Raw genomic sequence first — 14,215 nt, forward strand, 5'->3', positions numbered from 1 at the left:
AATATTACAGTGTGTGTGTATAAGGACCTATAAGTAGTTATTGTGAACACACTAAAGTTTGATTTAGCGGTATCAGACTGTGTTTTTTTTACGTGTTACAACTGAACAAGGTTGAGAGTTATTGTGAACACGTTTAATAAAGTTTGACTTATCTGACTGTTTTGTTTCGCTTAATGCGCCTTATAGTCCGGTGCGCTTTATATATGAAAAAAGTTCGAAAATAGACCATTCATTGACAGTGCGCCGCATAATCCAGTGCGCCCTATAGTGCGGAAAATACGGTAGATGTCCATGTGTTTGTGATTATAAAGCAGGTCTAGGTTCTATATTAATACTGTGAAAGTATCAAAGCCTCAGTCCACAGAGAAATGCACACAGCCTGTATTCAGACACTGAGCCTTAAAACCAGCCGTCAGGACATCTGCAACTTTGTGATGTCACAACAAAGCCATGCCCCAAGCCCTGCCCACCTGGACCCACCAGGAGTGTTTACCTGAAATCTGTTACATTTTTATTGGATCACTCAGAAAACAGTCAGCCAATCAGAAGCGAAGCTCAGATCCTCTCTTCTGATTGATTTCTTCTTATTATTATTATTAATATCAACAAAACACAGGAGAAGAGTCAAATATGGGACCTTTAAAATAGGTTGAGTTTGTTATTGAAACTTAGATGAAGACCTGACCAGGTACTTTTTCTTGCCTCCGCTTGTCCCACTCAGGTGTTTTCCAGCCCTGACAAACTGTTTTACCACTTTCCCACCAGAGCTTGTCATTCATTCACACAGCTGCTGAGGGAAGCGGCCGCTCGGTGATAACGGCGTCAGTCTGTGGGTCTGGCTGGTCGCTCCCAGTCGGTCACTGAGATAAAAGAATTTCTATTTAAAGCTGTGGAGTGGAAGCAGCATATGTGGGGTCACCTGAGGACACCCGGCCGGCCGCCTGCTCGCTCGTGTTCAGAGACGGTTTTTCCTCAGCAGAGACAAGTGTGTTTGTGCGCTCATGCGTGTGTCTCTGCCTGCATTCATGCATACGTGTTCATGTGGGTGGAGAGAAAGTGCGTGAGTGTGTGTGAGTGTGTGTGTGTGTGTGTGCACTAAAGTGAAAGGCTGAGGTGGTGAGTGGAAGGTTTTAAGACCCTGTGAACAAACAGGAGTGATGGTATATAAAAGTCTCCTCTGCCCAGGTGATTCAGCAGCTGAGGAGTTCATTTATTCATTTTCAGTTTGTTTTATTTATTTTGTTTTTTCAGAGGGTCATATATCCTCGGTGAGAGCACACGTGCCGGCCGGGAGTGTGTTTGTTCGCTCAAACGTGAGAGCGCTGGAGTACATGAGCCGGTGTGTACATTCAGCTGACTGCCTGGTATCCTGGGAAGACCCGTCACACATGCCGGGTTTCCAGCACATCACAGTCTCTTACTCACACACACACACACACACACACACACACACACACACACACACACACACACACAGTGTTTTCCTCTGCGTTACAGGAGGAGGATCAGTGTGGGTCAGACTTTCTCTCCCGGTCATGTCTGAGTTTCCTCAGTTTGACCTGTAGCTGCTCTCTGTGGCTCCGTTCACACTGCAGCTTCAAGTTTCCTCAGATTCTTACTTTTTAAACTTCCTCTCATGCGACACAGTTTGGATGTGAGCCACAAAAAGCTGCATGAAGCTGCAAGTTTTGGTTTTCTTCAAACAAAATTTTCCAATACAAGGAATCATTTTCAGCTTTGGGCCCAGATATAACAGAGACTGTTGTGTAAGAACTGAGGCCTGACGCTGCAGACTGAACGACTATAAACATTCACATGTCACTTTTTGAACTTGCATAAAACAAACAATATCCACTTCCACTACAACACTCAAAGCACTCACACTGATAATATTCTAATAGGTGGATTTCCTTTCCTTTCATGAGCTGGGTGACACAATGTTCTTCTTCTTCTTCTCTTTAATTTATCTTGAAAACTCTGATATAAATCTCATATTTGGATCACTCATAGTTCATTACTCTTTCACACTCATTATCATCTGTGTCACTTCTTTTATACACCTTTCTACTGCTCTGCTCACCTGGAAATGCAGCATATCGTGGCTGCACGGGTCTGCTGAATGATGCATGTGCCCTCCTGCGTCTCACCCAAAGGACCCCTGAGCTGCCCAAAGTGCCTGTCTGAGTTTTACTTTTTGTAACCATAAATTAACCCACTAAAATATTATGAACATATATCAGATGTTTATAAATGAACAAAACAATGATCTAAATCAATGGAAAAAATTGGGGTATTGTCCATTAATATGCCCAAAATTACCCAGTTCCTCAGTTAACTACGGGTTATAATTTCTGTATCAACAGCATTTAAATGACTACATTTCAACATGTAGTGAGAAGCTGCTTCACACTGAAATATCACCGACTGAAAATATTGAAACAATAGTAAAATATGTCCTAAATTTCTAAACCACTTTCAGTCCTGACTGACAGGAACCTGAGACACAGCTGGTTCACAGCTCACTCCGAACAAATTTGTCATCTCTGATTTGAGTAATGATTTAATTTATGAAGATGATGAAATCGGCCGATGGAAACACTTTTTCTTATTGGCTGTCAGGTTTCTGTTCAAACTGCATCAGCACCAAGGAACGCTGTATTTAAACCCCCAGTTTTACACTGCAGACATCCAACACTGTGTTTTTGGCACAATTATAAATCACCAGCATGTGTGTGTGTGTGTGTGTGTGGGTGTGTTCTGTCACAACACAGACACAACAAACCACACACAGCTGAATGTGGTGGTGGGAGGGGCTTAACACTGTTAATCTGTCTGTAAAAGAAAAAGCAGCAGATTAAGCCGTTAACGTGGAGCTGCAATTAAGCACATCCCATTTATAAATACAGCCATGACAAATACAGAAGTAGTTAAATGAGCCAATAAAACTTTAATTATCTCTTCAATTATCTCTTGTCACCATGACAACGGGAGAAAATGGAAAGAAAGTGGAATAACAAACTTGAATTAAATTTGGGAGATTCAGACTAATTAGAGTCAGTTTGAAATCTTCGGTTTCTCACTTTAAGGCGACATTTGGTGTTTTCAGATTTTAGATTTTGTAAACATGGAAATGGAGACACAGTTATATTCTGTTGTTTCTGAGAGTTTTCACCAGTGTCGTCTGTCAGTAGTGAGATGGGATGTGAACCTCTGACAGAAATCTGCTGTTTTCTCACTTTGGAACAAAAAAAATCTTTAATTGAGTCATTTTGCATGAACGTCCCAGAAATAATGAGCGGAAATCTTTATTTTGTGTTTTATCTTCATTACAGTGACTCTAATCACACAAATTGTACCTTAAAATAACAGTATCCCTATCTAATAAGATACCTTTTATTCATAAGGGGTTTATAAGATGTAATTCATGGTTAATAAATGATTTATTAAAGGTCACCAGTGTTTTATCTGAAGTGTTGATCTCCATCAGAAGAAATATTTGTGGTTTTAAGAACCAAAAACCATCTCAGAGTAGTTTTACATCTCCTCTCTCAGGCTTCTCTCTGGAGCTCTAGTAACAACAGGTCAGTCAGCCAATCAGAAGAGAGGCTCTGAGCCTGATTGTTGTGACATCACAAAGTTCCAGAAGTCCTGACGGCTGGTTTTAAGGCTCAGTTTCTGAATACAGGCTGTGTGCATTTCTCTGTGGACTGAGGCTTTGATCCTTTCACAGTATTAATATAGAACCTAGACCTGCTTTATAATCACAAACACATGGACATCCACCTTTATATGATATGGACCTTTAAACGTGCAGCGAGTCGTGACTCAGACTGTCAGTGTGAATGCAGCCTGTCAGGGGTCGTGTGAGGACATGACGGTCCAGCCAACCAATCTGTCAGAGCTGAGGCATCTGAGACAGGCGGCCATTAGTTCATTTAGAGGGGAGAGGGGGGCGGGGTTTTGGGCAGGCAGGCTGGATTGACACGGCAAATGTTCTCATGTTAAAGGGATTATCACAGAACAGAGGAGGGTGAGCACCACGGACCGACATTTCATCTACTGACAAAGCCGCCTGCAGGGACTATATTTTGCTGCGGCGCGACACGAACCGTTCCCACTGAAGAGGAGAGTTTGCAAAAAGCTTTAAAAACATGTATCCAAAAGGTCACGGCCTCAGTCTGCACATAAATTGAGCATGTAAACTTTGAAAATCCAGGAAGGATAAAACACAAACGCTGCGGTGACGTGTGTGTGAGCCGACAGCGGTGAATTATTTATTCTCATGTTGGAGGGATTATCAGCAAACGGAGGAGGAGGAGAGGGGGAGGAGGAGGAGGAGGAGCGCTGGAGCAGTCTGACAGTTAATGGAAGGCTGGAGGGTCGTATTGTGGAGGAACCAGGGAAAGAAATTTTGTCGTTTATGCCGTTTCCCCCTTTTTTTTCCGTTTGAATAGATATAATGAGAGGTGTGATGAATGTTAGCAGGTTGCCAGCCTGCCAGTTAGCGTGAATAATGACATCTCCCATTTATCTGAGTGATATCTACAGTTAGAAAAAACAAGACTGACAGCATAAAATTAAGAATAAATATTTTTTTCAAGGACAGCAGCCAAGTGGAGGAAGTGATGTTGTTCCAAATGTAGCCAAGTGGTTTGGAAAAAGCTCATAAATAGTTAAATTTGACATCATGAAACACACAGAGACGAAGCTCCACGTGCAGCAGTGTTCACATCGGTCCTGCAGCCACAGACATGCAACTCGACTTGGATCATGTACACAGGCGGCAGCGGAGGGAGATTTCATTACACAGGGAAGTCAAAAGGTCACGGTCAGCGGTACGGACAGTGAACGCAGCACAAGTCGTCTACAGTTTAAATGTGATCCTGCAGAGACCTGTGGTGGAGGAGACTCACTTCTGATGATGTTTATTAATCTTGCAACGATTAGTATTAATTATTGTAATTCTGTTTTTCAAGGACAGGTGCGAATATGATTCACAGTCCTCCTGGGCTTGGGGCGGGGCTGAGGGCGGTGACTGCTTTGTTGTGACATCACAAGGTTGCAGAAGTCCTGTCAGCTGGTTTTAAGGCTCAGTTTCTGAATACAGGCTGTGTGCATTTCTCTGTGGACTGAGGCTTTGATACTTTCACAGTATTAATATAGAACCTAGACCTGCTTTATAATTACAAACACATGGACATCTACCTTTAGACTGGATGGAGCTTTAAAAATAAACACAGATAATTCACAGACTTACATTTTCACATGAAAGAAAAGCACGTGTAAGTGTAATTGTAAAGTACAACCTGCTGAAAGTTGAGTTGCTTCAGTGTGAGTGGACGTTTCCTGTTAAGCTGCAGTGTTTGAATTTAATACTAAGGGTTAGGGACTCACTCCAACCGTCAAAGTCTTATATTAGATAAACTAAAGAATATATTTCAGTAATAAATGAGGACTGGAGAATTTGTTGAAAGGACATTAAATGATCGTTTCAGCTCATTTCAACCTGGTGTATTTCATATAAATGTGGCTCTGTGGGTGAGAACTGGCACTCGTCACCTATTAAGTAGATATTGAAGGAGATGAGGACTCATGTAAGAACGGTGTACATCAATCACAGTGTCTTTCCATTTTTCCAGGAATCATTTCAAACACTTGTCTTTGAGTCTGACCCAGAGTAAAGGGATCTACATCCAGTGCAAGTTGCATGCTGACCTTCTCACCCTGTGTATCACTACTCTGAGATGTCACATTCCTTTTATTTTGACTCATCCGTCACATGAACAGCTGCCGTCTCTGCAGTAAAGGTTCTGTGAAGAGCAGCGACCGCACCAATTTTTCGAGATGCGTTTGATTCAACTCATCCTCTGTTTTCTCCGGTTTGGAAAAATGCGATCAACCATCAAAATGAAATGACTCGTCCTGGTGATAACACGCGGGGGAATTCATCACTGCGTTCAGCTTTCTGAGGAGACAGCAGTGAAACTCGGCCTCACACGTGTAAACAGACCCGTGTGTGTGGATGAATATGCAGGTGATTAGTCTGTGTTTACTCTCAGTCAGACTCAGACTGAAACACATGTTTGAAATGATTGATATGAAAAAAATCTGGTTTATTTGGAAGGTTGTGGTTTCCCTGATAACTGAGAGTCCTCGTTCCCCTGAATCTCTCCAGCGAAGGTGACAACGTTCGCTCGACACCTCCGAGCCACGGCAGGTTGAAAAAAGCAGCAGGAAAAACCTGCTGCAATGTTCATATCAGCACCTGACGGTTGTTGTAAGACAGACCTGAGAAGTTGTGAACTTGTCCTTTAAGGTTCAAGGCTTCTGTTTTTCAGGCAGCTGCAGAGCAGGACAGAGACATGACATAAAAACCCTTTAGGAGCTTAAAACTGTGACTTTTATTGTAAATCATTGGCTTGAAAAACAAGCAAATTCGTAAAAATGTTTAGATTTTTTTTAATGTTGATTTTTACATTAGAGTAAAGCCAGTGATTTACAATAAAAGCCAAAGGTTTAAGGTCTCAAATGGTTTTATTTCATGTCTCTATCTGCTTCAGAGGCTGAGAAATAAAGGTTTTAGTGACAGCGTTGCATCAGGTGAATCTTTACCTCTAGCTGGCGGTGATGCTGGCTCCTCCTCCTCCTCCTCCTCCTCCACCTCCACCCTGATTAGCTGGTTAGCATCTTAGTTGAAGTCAGTGTCTGAATCTTCTAAGTCCTTGTTGTTGTTCTCATCAGCTGACTGATGTAATCTGTCTCAGGTCGTTAGCCGACCTCCGAACCGAGGCTTTAAAAACCTTTTTGCAGATAAAACCCACAGAAAACAAACTCCACACATTTCCCATAACAACCGGCTCCCTGACACGTATGTCAGCCAATCACGTCATCATCGGTCACAAGGCTGAAAAACGACATAATCATACACCACGCACATCTGCTCTTAAAGGGTTAAAAAAATCTGTTATTTAAGGGTCATTTAATGGGTATAATTTAGAGAATGAGGTCCTGCTCCCCAGAGGACGGACCCTCACAATAAACGTCACACCTTTAGCTCAGATCAGTTCATGAATCCACACCGACCTCACTGTGCGACAAAACGAAAATCAGCTGACTGGACAAATGTCGTGTTGTCAGATGTTACATGAGAAGTGAACAGGGAGACAGTGGCTGATATCTCTGGCAGCACCACAACAGAGCACCCATGACTGAGCGAGTGTCAGCCAGGTGCCACGTCACTGAGTCATCAAGTCACACCATTGGTCGGTCGGCCGAGTGTTGGAGTTTTCCCATTGGCTGTTGCTCTTTCAGTGATTTGGTGCAAATGAGCAGTGATGACAAATCAGCACTGTGAGGCTCAGTTTTTGTCACAGTGACTTCAACGTTAAACCAATGAAGATGCTGAACTTTACTTTTTTAATTTGTACAATTTTCCTGCCGTTAATTAGATTTTACAGCTAATTCATGTGATACAGCAGCTTTACATCATATCTGAGCTGCAGCGTTGTTTCCTCTCAGATTGTTCGACTACAGTAAATAACAGAGGATATAACAAGAGCAGCGCAAAGTGCAGCCTCCAAAGTGACCAAACAGTCGAATCAACACCTCACTGAAACAGCTTCGACACAAAAGTGACCTTTAATGACCTTCTTAAAGGGGGAATTTAATGTGTTGCATTTTGTTAAGTATTTTGTTGTTGTTTTTAATGGGAACTTGTGTTTTCAGAGCTAAACTGCAACTTTATAGAAATCTTTGTACTTTAATTTACTTGTTATATTCTTTTGGAACCTAATAACATTCCTAAAGGAATAATCTGTTTCCTGTAATCGTTTACACCTGTGAGGCCCTGCACTGCTGCAGCCTGCAGAAACCTACATTTTCCTTTCATAATAAAATATTCCTATAACATCCCTGTGCAGTCTGACAGCTCGGCTCTGACAGTTGCACATTTTAAATCCATCTGTCTTCTCTTCATAATGGAGATGAACGAATGTCTGAGTGACTGAACAGCTGCTTATACTGAGCCGTGCGTCGGTGCTGCAGTCAGGCAGCCGGGCATTTGGATATGTAGGCCGACGCAGCGGGCAGGCAGGGACCGCGGGCACAAGCTACAGATGCATGGGAGGGGGTGGCGGGGGGAAGGAGGAGGGATATAGGAAGAGAGAGAGTGAGTGAGAGACAGAGGGGAGGGTATAGGAAGAAAAAGAGGAGGAGGAGGAGGGACAGGGAGGGATGGGGTGAAGAGAGGAGAGCTGTCCTCAGAATGACCCACACCAGCACCAGACAGCCTCAGCCCCCCCCACCCCACCCCACCCCCTCTCCCTCTCTCTCTCTCTCCATATCTCAACATGCTCGCTCGCTCTTTGCTGCGTAATCGGCTGAAAAAAAAGGAAAGAAGAGAGAAGCACGGCCGGGACGCCTGCACTCTGAAAAACCCTCGTGAAAAGGTGCAGCAAGGAACCTCGGAGATCACACAGTCATTATTATTATTATCATTACTATTATTTGACTCATTCTGTGAAGAGAAATTTCAGCAGCAAATTATTCTCACACTGGCAGAAATTGTGCCCCCATCACGTTCAGACTTTTCCATCCACCTGTTTTTATGTTACGTTTTCAGTTTATCCATAAAAAAAAAAAAAAAAAGAAAGAAATCCTAAAAGGAAGGAAACAGCGAAAATCACGAGCGTCTTACTTCCTCGTTAAAAGCTGAGTAAAGGACCAGGAGAGCCACAGGAACAGCGTGACTGACTGTCACATGTGGGCTGTGAATTAAAGGACGACCACGACGTGAATCAGGCCTCAGCTGAAGCTCCACAGCTCCCTCATCCACCATCACTAAACACCATGAGAGGACAGTCTGAGACCCCCCCACCCCTCGCCTTTGATAACTGATGTAATAGTTATCACTGCCCCCTCCCTCCCACTGAGAGAACCTCTGTGTCAGATGAATGTTGTTGGACCCTCCTGTAGAGTTTAGGACTCTTGTAGAGTCTCTGCCGTCGGAGCTGTTCTGGAGGTTTGTGGTGACCCACAACACTTTACTCTGGGGTTTCCTTTCATTTGGCTCCCATCTGTAATTAAGCTACTTTAAAACCCGTCAGCATCTCCTCTCAGTCGTAACTCACTCAAATCTCAACACACAGTTTTAGATGCTCTTCCACAGGACGTCGTTACATCTGATGTTCGTTCTGAGGAAATGAACATCAGTCTTTTTAGAAATCACAGGAAAAAAAAACTGCAGAAGTTGCCTGAGAATCATCATGTTTTAAAGTTTTCTTCAGCATCACAGTCACTTAGTGAAACATGTCTGTACATCTGTCATTAAGCTGCAAACAGGAGCTGCTGCAAGCTAATTCAGTAACTTTTAAAGCTTCATATTTTATCTTCTCCTGTGTTTTATCTGAAGTGTTGATCTCCATCAGAAGAAATATTTGTGGTTTTAAGAACCAAAAACCATCTCAGTGTAGTTTTACATCTCCTCTCTCAGGCTTCTCTCTGGAGCTCTAGTAACAACAGGTCAGTTGGCCAATCAGAAGAGAGGATCTGAGCCTGATTGTTGTGACATCACAAAGTTCCAGAAGTCCTGACGGCTGGTTTTAAGGCTCAGTGTCTGAATACAGGCTGTGTGCATTTCTCTGTGGACTGAGGCTTTGATATTTTCACAGTATTAATATAGAACCTAGACCTGCTTTATAATCACAAACACATGGACATCTACCTTTAGACTGGATGGAGCTTTAATGTCTATTGGCAGCACAGGTTTCTTGATCTTTCTTCAGAGAGTCAGACTTGATCTAAAAGAGTCTTTTAAACAAACGTTTTTAATGAACCCTGTAAAAATGGTTCTATATAGAACATTTCAGGAGGAGCTATATCTGTACTGATATATGATTGAGGACTAAAAAGGTTCTACAAAGAACCTGTTGTTTCAAGAGTGTGCAGCCAAGATGGAGAGTATGTGTTATTGGAGTGTGTGAGGGTTTAGAGATGCAGTCCTGACTGGTTGGCCATATAGACTCAAACACACACACGTGTACACTCGTGTGTGTGTGTGTGTGTGTGTGTGTGTGTGTGTTCGCAGAAGTAGGTCAGTAGTGAAAGGGTTCTCGTTATCCTCACGCGGCCTCTGTTCGGCCCGTCACACCACTCGTGTCGACTCTAATTTTCTCTTTCTCATCCCTCCTCCTCTTCCTCCACTTTTCCTCCCCTCCCTTCTTCTATCACCCCCTCCCTTTCTCCTCCCCCTCCTCTTCCTCCTCCTCCTCCTTCATCCCTTTCTCTGTGCTCTGATTAGGGAAGGGAGCAGGTCCCACCCCTGGTTCAGACGGGTCTTGTGCAGGTTAACTCTTCGGTCGCCGCCTCTCTTTTCCCTCTTTGCTCCTCCTTTCTTTTTTTCCTTTTCATTTTCTCTCCTGAAAACAGTCAACTTTTATCTCCTGCAAGGCCGGCGGTCTGCTCGTGTTTTCACAGAGGCCCCTGCCAGACCATTTGTGGCGTGTAACTGGTGTTTTCGAGGGAGACCCGACGCCACAAAATGGGGCAGAGCTGTGTGTTGTGAAGGACATGAATCAACCCTTCTCCCCCCATATGTTTCATTCAGAAATGGAGGCGACTGCTGAAGGAAAAGCTCAGAGTGACACCAGGTTTGCAGCCAGTGAACTTCCAGGAAGGCTGACTGATGCCCAGATCTGTGAACAAATGGTGTATTACCTAACCCCAACCAGCTTTACATGATTTACAGTAGAGCTGGGGGAGGCGGGTGTTTGAGCTCACACTGCCATCTGCTGGATGAGGAGGGAGGAGGAAGACAAACCCCTCTCCTCAGCACACAGACGTGTCAAAACGCCCCAACATGGCTCCCGAAAATGTCTCTGGCAAACCTAATATGCAAATTCACCTCAGATCAGGTCTCAGTTGAAACACAAACCCGCCCTAAAAACGCCACCAGCAGGCAGCTCAGTGTGCTCAGCCCACAGGTGAAAGGTGGAGTGAAGTGTGCACAGGCAGCGGTTCAAATCTGGTGGAGAACAGTATGTTCCCTGGACTGGTTAGACTGGTTTCTATGGCGCTGCTGGTTTCTATGGCGTTTCACCAGGCGCACTTGGCGACAGCTCTGAATATCTCGAATGATTGAGACGGGTCATCAAGGAAGAAAAGCACCGGCTGAGTGTGGGAGTCAGACGGAAGCTGCTGCTGCTGTTTACAGGGAAGGAAAACACCTTTAAACAGGTGAATGTTCCTGTGAGGTGTGTTTGTTAAAAACAGACTCACAGGTGTTTCAGCTGTTTCACATGCGACATGTTTACCAGACATGACGTAAAAGTCAGTTCAATACGGAAGCCCTGAAGGCCAAGTGGCCTCTTTTTTTTTTTTTTTTTTTTTTTTTGGTTGGCCTGAATCATTTTTGTAAGTTTTGTTTTTTTTCCATCTGTGAAAACAAACCCTGAAAGGAAAGTGATTTTTTTTCAATTTTTTTTTCTGGGAATAAAAGAAATTTTTAAAATAAAATTTCACTTGCCTCTTTTTTGGTGTTTGATTTTGTAAAACTGATTCCTGAGGCTAAATCATGGAATTTTTTTTTTTAAATCTGTGAAAAAAACCCTGAAAGGTGAGTGAAAAAATACAGTTTCAGAGGGATTATTTTCAAATTTTCTTTCTTCCCAGAAAAAAAACTTTGAAAAATGATCCTGGCATTTTTTTTATACTTGCCTTTCAGGGTTTCTGCAGTCCAACAATTTATGGACAAATGTTCCCTCAGAAGCTGTGGCTTTGAATAAATTTAAAACGAATTCCTTCACTTTTTCTTTACCTTTCGTACAGATCACAGCCAGATCCACTTACATCATCATCATCATCATCATCATCATCATCCAGTTACATCATCTGGTTTTCATTTGTATTTTTTCATTAAGTAAAATAAATAAATACAGGAAATGAAATTAACTCCAACGTCCAAAACGACACGTGGTGTGATGGAGGAGGGAGGTTTGCAGAGTGACCCTGTCAGACTTTTGTTACTGATATTAATTATTGTTGAAGCAGCATTTTAACGTTGCTAAAGTAGTTTCATATATAACAGTGGGTGTGTTCACAAACTGATGTGGATGAAACAGCTGCAGATGAAGATATGTGCACATCCAGATGTTTTAGGTGCAGTTGGAGGAAGAATATTCCACACACAGTAGATTTGATTAAATATTGTGATTTCTCACTTGTTTTTGTGTAAACATACTATGTGTGTCTATTCACAAATCGCTGTACTTGACTGAAAGACCCCCCCACGAGAGATTAATTGTCACACACCTGGGCACAGAAGGTGGGGGTAGGATCACAGTCTGTGAAAACACTTCTGACGGAGGAGCCGTGTATGGGATGTTCTTCTTTTCAGGACTGATGTGGACGAAACAGCAGCCAGACGAGTGTTGTGGAGTAAAAAGTACAATTTTATAAAATGGAAAAAGTTTCATCTGCACTTGAACAAATATTTTTAATTTCAGTCTCTGAATAAGACTCTTTATTTATTTTTTTTGCTCCTCTGATTCTGAAAAACTTGATCATCAGCTTTAATTACTAAAATCCACCAAAGTCCTCTCACACTGTCAACAGCTTCCAAAGGGGCTGAGCAGAAAGTGGCTCCAATTAAAATTGTTCACACTGAGGTCTGTGGATTATTCTCAGCAACAGAGACGTCGTTGTGTCTGCGAGGACGTCTCCGTCTGTGGAAGCTGCTCAACGGAACTTTTAATGAAACTAAACTCAGTGTGTTAAAACAAACATGTCAGAGACAGATACTGAAAACCTGACACTACAGGTCGTCATTTGGGTGAATTGAGCCTTTAATCTTGACTTTTCCTCCCTTTTCAGTGGTTTTCTACATCTTTTAGGCTGTCACTATTATTATTATTATTAATTATTCATTATTATTATTATTAGGAACTCTCTGCTCTTCAGAAAACCAGCCGGATCAGTGAACGTGTTGTGAGGATCTGAACTCCTCATCAACAGGTTCCTGTCTGGAGCTTTAATCTGTCAGTGCAGCTTCAAGCTTTGCAGCAGCTCAGGTGAACAACTGTCAATTAAAAGCAGACGGGAGCAGGTAGGAACCGATCTGAGTTCAGTGATGTATCGCGCCTCGCTGCCTCTCCTGCTCCTGACACTGACAGCCCGACGCTGCCACTCAGCCGCTCAAAGCGTGGAGGTGACACGGAGCAGATGTTCATCCTGCACATCTGGAAAAACGCTGTTTGTGGTTTTTATGCTGCTCTCAGACCAGAGCAGAGACACCTCAGCCTGGGTCACCGGCGTCATATGAACTGAGAGTTTGACACTGACTGTTTTCAGGACATTACCTGATACAAACATGTTCTTTTTTTCCAGAGACCAAAGTCAGAGCAGTCGCCCTGAATTCTCCCGTGTTGTGACGTTTTCTGGCCTGAAGGGAGTTTTTCTCTCCTCTGTCTCCGAGTGCTTGTTCAGTTTCTCTCTGTTTTATCATTAGGTCTTGACCTCGCTCTGTAAACTGCCTGAGTTAATGTATGTTAAGATCTGGTGCTGTGTAAATACATTTTAATTGAATTTAATTAAAGAAGTGATTGATGAATTAAGAATCCACCATAAGTAACAGCCCTAATTCAATTAACTATCAAACAAATCAGAGAAATTAGTTTATCAGAACTGTTCGCCTTTCAATTGATTAGATAATTGTTTGACGAACAGTTCAGCTCTATACACTGTAGCGAAGTTCAGACCTGAAAGAATGAGATCATGAATCAATAAGTGTAGTGATCACTGTAAAAACTTCTCCACTTTATTCAACATTTATTTGTTAATTTCATGATAAACTGATTATTGTTTGAGTTTTGGGCTGTTCGTCGACAAAATAAGATATTTCACTGTTTTCAACATGAAAACTATTTAACATGTTGATTAATCTTATTTCCTTCATTTAAAGCTCCACACAGTCTAAAGGCAGATGTCCATGTGTTTGTGATTATAAAGCAGGTCTAGGTTCTATATTAATACTGTGAAAGTATCAAAGCCTCAGTCCACAGAGAAATGCACACAGCCTGTATTCAGAAACTGAGCCTTAAAACCAGCCGTCAGGACTTCTGGAACTTTGTGATGTCACAACAAAGCAGTCACCGCCCTCAGCCACGCCCCAAGCCCCGCCCACCTGGACCCACCATCCATCTCTGAGTGTTTACCTGAAATC

Source organism: Trachinotus anak, unplaced genomic scaffold, assembly GCF_046630095.1.
Source record: "Trachinotus anak isolate AG129_WGS33_773 ecotype Australia unplaced genomic scaffold, CSIRO_AGI_Tana_v1 ptg000016l, whole genome shotgun sequence".
Taxonomy (NCBI): domain Eukaryota; kingdom Metazoa; phylum Chordata; class Actinopteri; order Carangiformes; family Carangidae; genus Trachinotus; species Trachinotus anak.